This window comes from Engraulis encrasicolus, unplaced genomic scaffold, assembly GCF_034702125.1.
Source record: "Engraulis encrasicolus isolate BLACKSEA-1 unplaced genomic scaffold, IST_EnEncr_1.0 scaffold_32_np1212, whole genome shotgun sequence".
Taxonomy (NCBI): domain Eukaryota; kingdom Metazoa; phylum Chordata; class Actinopteri; order Clupeiformes; family Engraulidae; genus Engraulis; species Engraulis encrasicolus.
Genome location: NW_026945621.1, coordinates 249,941 through 262,500, shown reverse-complemented (window position 1 = coordinate 262,500; position 12,560 = coordinate 249,941). Strand labels below are relative to the sequence as shown.

The following is a 12,560-nucleotide window of genomic DNA, read 5'->3' as shown; positions in this document are numbered from 1 at the left end:
GGACTCAAGCCTGGAGAAAGAGATACAGGGGGCGGGGGGGAAGCAATAGCAACACACACACAGCAAAGACTTAGTGCGTTTGAGTGTAAAGTGAGTATATAGTAGTATAGATATACTTTTATTTTCATCATCCCCTTGTATCGGTAGTGATTCCGATGGTCTGTTTAGTTTATTTAATCACACAATCTTTGTCTCTTAACTTACCACAGTCCCTGTAGTTTACAGTCTGGATGCCTGAGTAGAGCAGAGATTTGTGTCACACCTGAGTCTCCAAGTCTGTTTTTATGTAGATACAGATGTCTCAGGTGCGAGGGATTTGATGTTAGAGCTGGAGTCAGAGCAGCACAGCCCTTTTCGGTTATACTGCAGTTACCAAGCCTAGAGAAAGAGGGGGGGGGGGAGAGAAAGAGTTCACACTCAACTTGACAAAAGTCAAAAGACTTGTGACTCAACTTGGACTTGAACATCTATAGATTTGTCTTGCACTCTCATGACTTGCAAATACTTGTCACTTCTAATCATACTTCCTGTTATAAATACTGTATCTGTCCAGTTCAGTTCAACAAAACTAAACATTTTCTACAGTTGATTTCATTGAACAGAAAGCGCGAGCATTCTTCATTCTATTTTCGATGGCCATCTGAAATAAATTACTAAGTTACACAGTTGTGGGAGTTACCGGTAAGGCAGCCAAACAATGCAGCACCTTGGCAACAGTGCCCAAAGGTGTGAAAATTATGTTTTGGGAAGTATGTGGAGTTCACAACTGACCAGTTTTAAAAATAAGAACCATGCTTTCAATAATAACATCATCTTGTGAGCATTGGCTAAGGTTGGTGGAAAGGAGGGCTTTTGCATAACCAGTGGTCGAGTTGTCAAATGAAAGTGGGGGGGATGGTCAGAGATGTATTCTGATTATTAGGGGTTCGGGGGTTTGTTCCCTCAGGGAAAAAAAAGTAGTTTTTAAAAGTGCAGTTTTAACACAATATGTGTAGAAGGGATGGCTGTTTGAGAGGGGAATGATTTTTGACCATTTTTAGACTCAAGCCCCGTACACCTTGGTGTTTGTGGGACTCCAGACTTACCAGCAGCAGGCTTCATTCACTTCATTGTTCCCCGCCACACCTCGAAAAAATTGGAAGCATTCGTCTGCCTTTCACATGCTTGATCAGCGTTCCCCCGTCCTCTTTCATTTCTAACACTGGCTCTCTCATTGGGTAAGCGTTAACAAAATTGTCGGGCGATATGGATCTCAATAGTGATAGGCTACAGTGAAGGCCTAATCAGTGATTTGGTAATTTGTAATTTTCGAATAAAATTATACTTTTGAAGTGGCTTTTAAAATCATGTTTTTATTTCGCACCATGCGATTAATCTTGATAAATTACAGATAGTCATTGAGTTAATGCGATTAAATATTTTCATGTTTGCCCATCATTTATCACTCCGAAACACATATCAAACACAAAATATGGCCAACAAGATATTAAATTTGGCCCACGCGAGGTGACGCACAAAAGTTATTTTATATGATGTTAGCGCATGCCTACACCTCCCTCTCCTGTAGCGCTGCATTTCCCCGTCACAACACTGGGCGTCCGTCTACCTACCTAGTGGGGAAATCTTACAACGCAACATGCCAAGAATCGGCAAAGTTTATCTAGTAAACAGTTTAGTAATAATCACGTTTGTTCTGTCTCTCTGTCAAGACACGTGGAAAATGAGAACTGAAAATGCAATGCTATGTTCTTTTCTTGTTAACATTGCAAGCCAGGAAGCGCAGTGGCCAAAGTTTTGCAGAAACTTTGACAAAAGTCAAGTCATCCTCCGAGAAAAACACCCGTGTCTGAAAACATGTATTTGCATGAAGACGAGGCTGTTTGCAAGGCTATTTAATGTCTGCGTACAATAGGGTGCATCAAACGCCCCCTATGAAAAGATATTGGTGGCCCAGGAAGACTTCATCTAAATTTCAAAATATTTCACACAGTGTGTTTTTACTGGGTGTAGAACATTTTTACTATAGGGCCAAGGCAATATTTTTTCATAGGGGGCATTTGATGCACCCTAGCGTACAACCATTTCACTGAAAATTACTCTGATGTAGCAGCACTTTGAAATATAGCTAAACTTATTCCAGAAAAACTGGTGCAGCCAGACTGTGCAGCAAGTGAAATCGCCCCCTCTCGCCAGGTGTGTATAGAGTATATGCGCATGCCTACAGTATTAACTGGGATGTTTTTGAGGGCTGGCATTACAAAAAATGGGTAGATAATTTCACTTTTCTTTTCTCTACCTAGTATTTAACTATGAGTGACTGGCTCTGCCCAGTTAAAATGTATGAAAGGTGAAAATAAGTTCAAAAATGTAAAAAAAATAATCTGAAAAGGCAAAAAATAAATATGAAAAAACTGAATTTGAGAAAATTCGTATTATTTAAAAGTTGATTCCCAATTGTTTCATATTATTTGATACATTGGTTCCCTCTATGGTTGGCGGAGTCCTGCCACCGCACCTTCAAGGAAATCCTGGGAAAAACCCTGCCAGCAGCTTCAAATGTCACCCATTTCATGTGTTTTCTTCTTTGTAATGGTACTTTAGAATATCCTCCCTTTATGTGATGTATTCATCTGGTAGAAGCCTCACTTCTTGTGCCTTTATCTGCACAAACCTTTGCATGCTCTGAAACAACTACAAATCTGGTAATGCAAATTCATCTGTACGTGTTTTTTTAATTGAAATAACTTTTGAGTACATCAATTAAGACCTACCAATGCTTCTCATTTCACAGATGACAATTTTCAGTTATTTACAACACTACAACCTCTGTTTGCATAATAATTTGGAACAGTGTAATGAAAGAAGTCTGCTCTACTATAGATGGGTAGCTACGTGTCTTAGCCTGACTGACCAGACCATATGAATTACTTTGAAATAATAAAAAATGAAATAATTCAACATCAAAAATAATAATAAAAAAAAACAACCAGGATCATGTTTAAAACACCACCGATGAACACAATTGAAAACATCTCATGTACCACACATTTTTAAATCACTAACCCAAGTTCCTTGAATCTGCTGTGTGAATCCTCCAGTAGAGCGCATAACTCCTTCACTCCTGAGTCTCCTGACATCTTCCCATCCAGGTCCAGCTTGGTCAGGAGTAAGGGGTTCATTTCCAGAACTGAAGTCAGATACTCAAAGGCTTCCTCTGCTGAATTGGTCTTCAACAGTCTGAAAAGACATTTAAAAGAAATAATACTGCTTACCATCTTATATTTCATTTATAAGTGTGCATAATAGGATATATTTCAGTTCAGGTAGAATAATAACATGAATGCTAGAGTAAAACAAATATATTAGAATTTTAGAATGCTAAACTTTGAAGCATAATTCCACTGATATGTACATCAACGGTCTTGTTTTTTTCATTAATTCATGTACTGTTGTCAATTCATCTAGCATTGGAAGCTGAACTGAGCACAGCAAAACTAAGATGTCCTACTACTATAACCACCAAAATGTTCTTGCCTCAGTTTCTTTAGTTTACATTGAGGATCCTGTAATAGATCAGTGAGGAGCTTCACTCCAGAGTCTCCAGGGTCATTTCCTCTCAGGTCCAGCTCCTCCAGGTGTGAAGGGTTTGATTTGAGAGCTGAGGACAGAACAGCATATCCTTCTCCTGTTACACCGCAATCTGACAAACTTTAGAGAAAGGAAAAGAGTCAGATGCTGCACACTGGGTATGTGGATATGGATATATTTTTCCTTGATCGGAATAGATCTAATCTGTTTGTCTGGTCCCGTGTATATATGGCAACTTGATCAGACTACATGAAGCCTTCCAGTCCTATTACAATTTAAATCGGATCAGACATATTTATCCGGACCGTTTATATGTAAATAAATGTGTTAAAGTGACTGGATCATATCTATAACATTTTCCACGACAAATAATCCTTCAGAATTAATCAAGTGAAAAAGGGAGTTTTTCCTCACTCCTGTTGCCACCAGGGGCCACATTTGAGCGCCCAAATTCAGTGTGACCATCTATCACTTATGCTGGACCCAACCTCTTTTGTCTTCTTGGTATTCTCTCTTGTTTGTGTCTCTACTTTCTACCTCTCTTTTTACTCCATCTTTAATATTGACCCCCCCCCATTTGTTAACTGAGTTGCATGCCTTGTATGATACAGTGCTATACAAATACAGTTATTATTATTATTATTATTATTATTATTATTATTATTATTATTATTATAGTATTATTATTATTGATGACATCAGTGGAATTTATATTATTATGAAAATATCATATACATCAGACCTCAGTGTTTCCAGTGCACAGTTTGCACTCTTCAATCCACTGCACAGCAGTTGGACTCCAACATCTTCAATGTGGTTGCCACTGAGTTCCAGGTGTCTCAGCTTTGAGGTTTTTTTGCAGAGGACAGATGCTAGTGTTCCACCGCTCTGTTCAGTGAGCCCACAGCTGCCAACCCTGAAGACGGAAACAGGTCACTAGAAATCTCCTTATTAGTTTGTTATTGATGAGCCAAATATATTACATTTATGGTTGCTCATTACAAATTAAGCTTTATTTAACCTTCTGCATTTGAAGCAATTATTTGAACAATTATTGGCTGGTGTTGGTGGGGGGGGGGGGGGGGGGGTGGGGGGGGGGGGGGGGTCACATAACCGGGCCTATCAATTGTTAACATTTTACTTACAGAGTTGTATGGGATTCCTCCACTACTGGCTTCAGCCTCAGGAGAGCTTCGTCAGATCTGACATACATCTTTAAGTCAAACACATCCAGATTCTGGTCTGATGTCAGCAGTACAAACACTAGAGCTGACCACTGGTCAGGTGAGAGCTGGGCTTCAGAAAGTGTCCCTGCATTCAGGGAGGTCTGAATCTCCTCCACTAAGGAGTGGTCATTTAGTTCACTCAGACAGTGGAAGAGGTTGATCATCCTTTCTGAGGAGGAGGCCTCCCTGATCTTCTCCTTAATGTAACAGATTGTTTCATCATTACTGGTATGAATTTTTCTCATCATTAGACCACGCAGGAGAGACTGATTTGACTGCAGAGACAGGCCAAGAAGGAAGCGGAGGAAGAGGTCAAAGAGTCCATCTTCATAAGCCAAAGCTTTGTCCACAGCACTCTTTTGCAAGGTCGTTTTCCTCATTGGAAGTGAACGCTGTGTGCATATTATGTTTTTATTATATTTTGTCATCATCAACAGTGCATACAGTGCAGCGAGATAGTCCTGAATACCGAGATGCACAAAGGAGAACACTGTCCCAAGAAAGATTCCTGATTCTTCTTTGAAGATCTGAGTGCACATCCCAGAGAATACTGCAAACTTTCTGATATCAATGCCACAGTATCTAAGGTCTTCTTCATAAAAGATCAGATTGCCCTTCTTTAACTGATCATAGGCCAACTTTCCAAGCTTAAGGATCGCATCATGGTCAAATGTGTTGTTGCTCTGTCTGGTTTGATACAAAAGGAAGTGTGTGTACATTTCCGTCAAAGTCTTTGGAACCTGTGTGTGTCCTGATGAATAAATCATCTCAAGAACAGTAGCAGCGATCCAGCAGAACACAGGTATGTGGCACATGATGTGGAGGCTCCTTGATGATTTAATGTGTGTAATAACTCTGCTTGCAAGACTCTCATCGTCAATTCTCTTCTTGATATACTCTTCCTTTTGTAAGTCATTAAAACCTTGTGCTTCTGTCATCAGGTCAACACACTCAGGAGGAATTTCACTTGCCGCTGCTGGTCGAGAGGTTATCCAGACTAGAGCAGAGGGGAGCAAATTACCCTTGATGATATTTGTCAAGATTACATCCAATGACTTAGCTTCTGTCATGTCAGTTAAACTCTCATTTGTCTTAAAGTCAAGTTGGAGCCGACATTCATCTAGACCATCAAAGACAAACAGCACTTTATATTTCTTTTGGATGTTGATGGTTAACTGCTTTAGCTCTGGAAAGAAGTGGTGAAGAAGATCCATCAAAGAGAACATCTCGTCTCTCATGAGGTTCAGCTCTCGAAAGGACAATGGGAAGATGAAATCAATGTTTTGGTTTTCGTTTCCTTCAGCCCAGTCAAGGATGTACTTCTGCACAGAGATTGTTTTGCCAATGCCAGCCACCCCCTTTGTGAGAACTCTTCTAATTGGTTTATCCTGACCAGGCGAGGGCTTAAAGATGTCAGCGCATTTAATTGGCTTCTCCTGCCCAGTTGCTTGTTTTGGATCTTGACTCAATCTGTCTGACTTCATGTTCGTCATTTACTTTCCCACTTCCTCCCTCTGTGATGTAGAGCTCTGTGAATATATTTTGCAGCAGAACAGAGCTTCCAGATTTGGCTATACCTTCAAACACATTCCGGTACTTGTTCTTGAGATTTCTTTTCAAGTCATTCTGACAAATTATATTGAGCTCATCTGGTTAAAAACAAATACAACATAAGCAACAAGGGAGATCAAGCGAGAAGGGACTAAATACAATGACAAGTTGTATTGTTTTCATAATGTATCTTGAGTATAATATATCTATATATTACTAAAAAGGAAAGCATTCTTACTTTCGGTTAGTTTTTCAGCAAGGTCATGGTGCTCCATCTTATGGAGGAAGTGCAGTACCATCTTGAGAGTTCCTTCTCTGGCCTCTCTCTCATCCTCTGATTTCATCTCAAAGTTTTCCTGGTAGTCTGGACTAAGAACCTGCTTGAATCTCTGCAGCTCTGTCTTCACAAAGGTGACCATATTCTCCTCAAGCTCCTAATGAATACATCACACATTCCCTTTATTTATGCATTAAGGCACTGCAATATCTTTTTGAATGGCATATATTTTATGTCCCTTTTTCTATTTTATGTTACTATAACTCTAACACTGACTCCTCCATAACGTTTGCAGGCTTTGGCTGCATCAACTTGGAATACATCACTTACCTCAAATATATGAGGTAGATCTCGTTTTTTGTCCTGACAGCTGAAGATATGTGGTTCATATCCCATCTCCTGTTCCCTGGAGATGTAATGAAGACAAAAACACAATTGACACTCATATTGTCTGAACAGTGCTGTGACTGGCTAGAGAATGATGTGGATATGCTCAACCAATTTCAGAGTTTCATTTTTCTATACAGTAGGTTGCCTTCTGTGTGTGTGTGTGAGAGAGAGAGAGCTGAACTGAACGTTTGGCCTCAGTGCTTATGTTTGTGCTGTGAAGTTCACATGCTACTGTTAGGTTCTGTGGACATGTTTTGCCTGCTGTTCATTCATCTCGCCACTAGATGCCGCCATCTGTCCTTGTATTTTTGTGCGTCATGGCAAGGGAAACTGTCTACGACTCGCACCCTCTCCACAGGCGTACCCCAAGGATCAATGCTGGGGCCCCTTCTGTTTGCAATATACACCTCCTCCCTGGGACGTGTCATTAAAACCTTGGCGTCATGATTGACGACGAGCTGTCATGCTCCAACTACATCAGTTCAGTCACCCGGACCTGTCCAACGTGCAGCAAATCAGACCTGTGCTGACACAGTATTCTACACGACGGTCCTGTCCCACATTGCAACTCACTCATGACACGTCTGCTAGATGGCAGGTCTCCCTCCTGTTAGGTCTACCTGCTTGTGCGCTAAAACCACTACAGATGGACCAGAATGCGGCGGCACAGTTGACATTCAATCAAGCCAAAAGGACCCATGTAACTCCTTTACTTATTGAGTTGCACTGGCTACCGATCGCCGCCTGGATCAAGCACAAGGCGTTGACCCTTGCCTACAAAACCATCACAGGAACGGTCCCAGCTTATCTGAAGGACTTACTAACGCCTTATGTTACTGGAAGAGAACTATGCTGATCACAGAAATTCTTTTCTACTTTTTTAATAGCCTATGAATTATACTTATTGAATAGGCCTACCATAAACCATCCATCTTAATTTTCAAGTGACTTTCACACTGTAGGCTATTATTATTATTATTATTATTATTATTATTATTATTATTATTATTACTTTCAGACTAGTGTTGTAATATAGCCTAAGCACAGTATTAATCAATATAATATATAAGTTATTGCAAAGAATTAGGCCTACAAAAGTATTTAAGATTGATTTGAAACGGAAACATTAGCCTACATTAGACCGTACGAGAAAAAAAAAACTTTGTCACTTTAAATGAACAGCCTGTCTGTAAGGAAAAGCCCCTCTTTCCTCTGTCACCATCCACAGAGCCACTCCGCTACCGCTCTGACCCTCCCTCTCTCTGTCTCTCCCTCATCTGTCACCATTTGGTGTTTCAACGAGGCTATCAAACTAATCGACTGTAAATTACAACTTTAAAAACAATAATGTTGATATGTTTGTGCTGACAACGAGTTACTGCATGCTGACCGAGGCAACTACAGGCTATAACTCAAAATGGCTAACTGGCGAAGACTAGTCAATTGATTAGTCAATCTAATCAAACATTAGATTAGGATATTCTACACACAAGAAACAACAAAAAACTTCTCACTTGAAAGACGGGCAACCGGCACAACACAGCGTATCTGCAAGGAAAGCCCGCCCCCTTAGGCTAGTGACAATGGGCCCAAAAAGGCCTTTGTTTTCGAGATACCCCAACCGGAGGTATAACAAAACCCAATAATGTTTTTCCTCATCTCTAAGGTGTCCCATACATGAAAATGATTCTTGGCCAAAGTGATTTTAATGCTAAGCCTAAAAATTTTACACATTTCCATATGCACCTCCAAACAAATCTGAATATTAAAGATGGCATATTGTTCAATGCCCAGAATGAAAAAAAAATCGAAAGGGAGTTACAGGACCTATTTCACCCTAATCTGATTCATTTAAGCATAATCTATAGCACCACACACTAATAATACGCTTATTTGAGTAATATAGCCTACTGTAATACAATTGTGAGCATTCCTGTCACCACTTAAGTGCATTGAAATAGGTCCTGTAACTCCCTTTCGATTTTTTTCATTCTGGGCACCTCATACATTGAACGATATGCCATCTTTAATATTCAGACAATATATACATATGAGATATTGCTGGATTCAGAACAACCTCACCTATCCATCAAGATATCATATGTGTGCATATGACATTCCTCGACAAAGCAATTGCAATGTAAATGATGACATTCTGTATAAATATCACTTTTTTTCATTTTCCGCCTATTTTAGGTGTGTGATTAAATGCTTATATCTCCTTCATACATCAAGATGGTCCAATTCAACCACTTCTATCTGGTGCATGTTTCTCTCAGAGCTTCTGGTAATTTTCTGCATGTTTTTTTGTACATCTACTCCCATACAGAGAAATGTCACATTATGGGTGTTTTTTTTGTTTGGAGGTGCATATGGAAATGTGTAAAATTTTTAGGCTTAGCATTAAAATCACTTTGGCCAAGAATCATTTTCCTGTATGGGACACGAAACATTATTGGGACGAATGTATGGGACGAAAAACATTATTGGGTTTTGTTCTACCTCCGGTTGGGGTGTCTCAAAATTTTGAGGCCATTCTCACTAGCCTACCTTTCTCTGTGTCATCGTCCTAGATTGTAGAATTTTCAGCATCCACTCTGCCTCTCTCTCCCTCTGTTGCCGTTTGGTGCTGCTATGACTACAAACTAATGAATTGACTGTCAATTCGGCTACAACTTTTAAAACAATAACGCTGATATGTTTGTGTTGCTGTGTAGTTGTTGCGTGCTGACTGCTGCAACTTCCATACAGGCTAATAGAGCTCAAAATAGCGAAGAGCACGAGACTGACAAACACTTACAAGCATCACGTAAACGTTGCATGGCTCGGAAAATCAGACCATGTGATGCAGATATGATTATGAATGGTGAAAATGAAGGGGGGAATGCTGAATAGTTATAGAGGAAGCAATTTTGGTGCTCATTGCAGCTATGCGCAGAGCCAGCGCCTACAGTTTAGGACGATATTATTAGCCTCCCTCCTGAAATTAGACATTTCTCTTGATTTCTCAGTGAGAATGACCATTATGAACTGTTTCTATTATTCTGGAAACAAACACACTGATGGAGATAATGTCCAATGACTTGAATTTGCATTGTTTTATCGTTACAATGAGTTTAAACAAAAAAGGGCGAAAATTACAAGGACAAAATTATTAGCCCCCTGATCATTAATAGTCAATATGGCGCCATTTATTACCCAAAACTGAAAACAGGCTCTGATAAGTTGTTACCTAGGTTGGCACATGCCCCACTAGGGATTTTGGCCTATTTCTTCACCGCAAAGTGTTCTAGCTGGTCCAAATTGCATTGATGCTGAGCATAGACATTTGCCACAGAATCTCAGTGGGATTGAGGACTGGACTAAGAGCGGGTCGTTCCAGTATCATGGTTTTAGTGTCCTTGAAGAACCTCTGAACTAATTTAAATGTTTACTTTGGGTTACAATGTTGTTGGAAGACCCAGCAATCCAGATCCAGACCCAGACTCCCTGTGTCTGAGGCTGAATAACAGTCTAAAAACTTGATGCCCCCACCACTATGTGTAACTGTGGAAACTGCTTAGTCTCATTAGACCAAAGAAGCATTGGACACCTGCCTAGATGATTGTTATTGACCTGGCCTCACCTGGAGTTTTCATTTCAAGAAAGACAGCTGTTAGGGCATGGGTGGCTAACCCGCGGCTCTCGAGCCGCATGCGGCTCTTTGCCTGGTGCCTTGCGGCTCTTGCGTTCATGTCCAAGTTTGTGTTTATGTCCCAAAGGCAATATGCATTGTAATTGCGCACACAAAGTTGATTAGAACTATGGCAAATAAGTGCCCTGTGGTCTGTAGGTGTAGCGAGACGCACTGAGTCAAGTGCTCTGTGTTGGGCTTAGCCAATGGCGTGCGTCGCCACCCTATTTATTTGTGGGTAACTTTGAACTCTGGAGGCGCGACAATCCGTCCCCCCTCACCTTGCTGGTTCCTGTCACACCCCTTCCTGTTTGCTTGTGGCTGGTAAGCACGATTGCGTTTTGATCTTCCTGTTATTCTGCTTACCTTTTTCATGTATTGCGATCATGACCGAATCTGGTTACTTTCTCAGTGTCCCCACCGTTTGGCTCTGCGGTCTCGGTCAGCATATGCTCAACTTTGCGAGGCGACTCCTCTGCCAGTGATTGAACCTTTTCTATGGTCGTGCCCAGCGGTGCATGTCGTGCACGGTGAATTCCCAAAGGTGCTTGTGCCGTCGCTAATGAAGCACTGATGCTCTGAAGTCTACGCATTTCGCTGGGAGTAGGCGAAGTTGTGAATCACCTGGTACGTGCCATCCTTTCGATTTTTCCCTACTCCGCGTTTATTATGCATAGTGTTAATCAGGCGTTTCATTGTACTCTCTAGGTGTTGCCGGTTTTGCTCTGTTGCTGCTGCTGTTCTTGCCAACGCCAAATTCCACTGAGTGCTGCTTCGCTGGCTGGTGTAACCTTGAACTAGCCGCCTGCACTACGAGAGCCGTGACTGAAACACCAACCACTAAAGCACTTTAAACGGCCTTATCGCTTTTTTAACAATTGCAGTGTGAACGTGTGTGTGTGTGTGTGTGTGTGTGTGTGTGTGGTTGTGTTCGTCAATTTGTGTGTGTGTGTGTGTGGGGATCCTTTCCTTTTTGGGTTACTAAGTTGAGGGATTTTGTTTTTGTCCTGCTTAAGTTCCACCACTGGCAGGAGGCCCTTTTTGCCATAGCTGTAGATAGCCAGTGGGCTGTCTTATTATTGGGCCTGTGTTGTACTTTATTTTCGATTAATCGCTTTTCTTTTGTACCATTTGTTTATTTCATTTAAGGCTACAAGCGCCTTATTTATATTCATTTTTGTTTGAGACCAATCACGCCTACACCTTCCCTGTGTGGTAGCAAACAATTGTTTGTTTGTCAAGTGCATGTTAACTCTGGTGGGAGGCTTAGGTCAGCTGCGGATCATCAATGATCCAGTTTCCCCTCCCCTTAGTCTGTAACTGGCGTGATTGAGTCATTTCTTGTTTATTTGTGTTGTATTATTCTGACCCTCCCCTTACCTCTCCTTTTCTTCTTTATTTTACAGGTGCTGAGTGCCCAAAGCAGGGTGGCAGTAGATCCCAAAGGTGGTGGTATTTCCTGCGTATGTATGTGATCACGTATGCCAGTTTGAATTTCTTGTAGTTTAGTGTTTGCAGTGATTTTGATTTATTTACTTATTTTCCATTGGTTTGCTGTGCTGTGAGTTTTCTTTATTTTCTTTAGTTTGATTTGTAGTGAATGTGTCACGTGTGTTTGCATGGTGTAAGCCCTCCTTCATTTCTCAGTAGCTGGCCCCCTGCTGGCAGGCCTCAGCCCTGTTCATTTTGGTCCTCCCCTCCTAGCTCCCATACACGTCTTGTCAATTACTGTGGAAGTGTTGAGTGAGTGAGTGATTTAATGTTGTGAACGGTACCTTTTTAAAGACATTTGCAATTGTAATAAAAATAAAGTATACCATTTTGTATTTTTCTAACTTTGGTCTCTGGTGTCATT

At 40.9% G+C, this 12,560-nt stretch overlaps 1 pseudogene; it reads right to left on the bottom strand.

The window, feature by feature from the left end:
* LOC134443456 (NACHT, LRR and PYD domains-containing protein 3-like) overlaps positions 1-9,597 on the bottom strand; it is a 12,403-nt pseudogene extending 2,806 nt beyond the window's left edge.
* Positions 9,598-12,560: the final 2,963 nt, after the last annotated feature.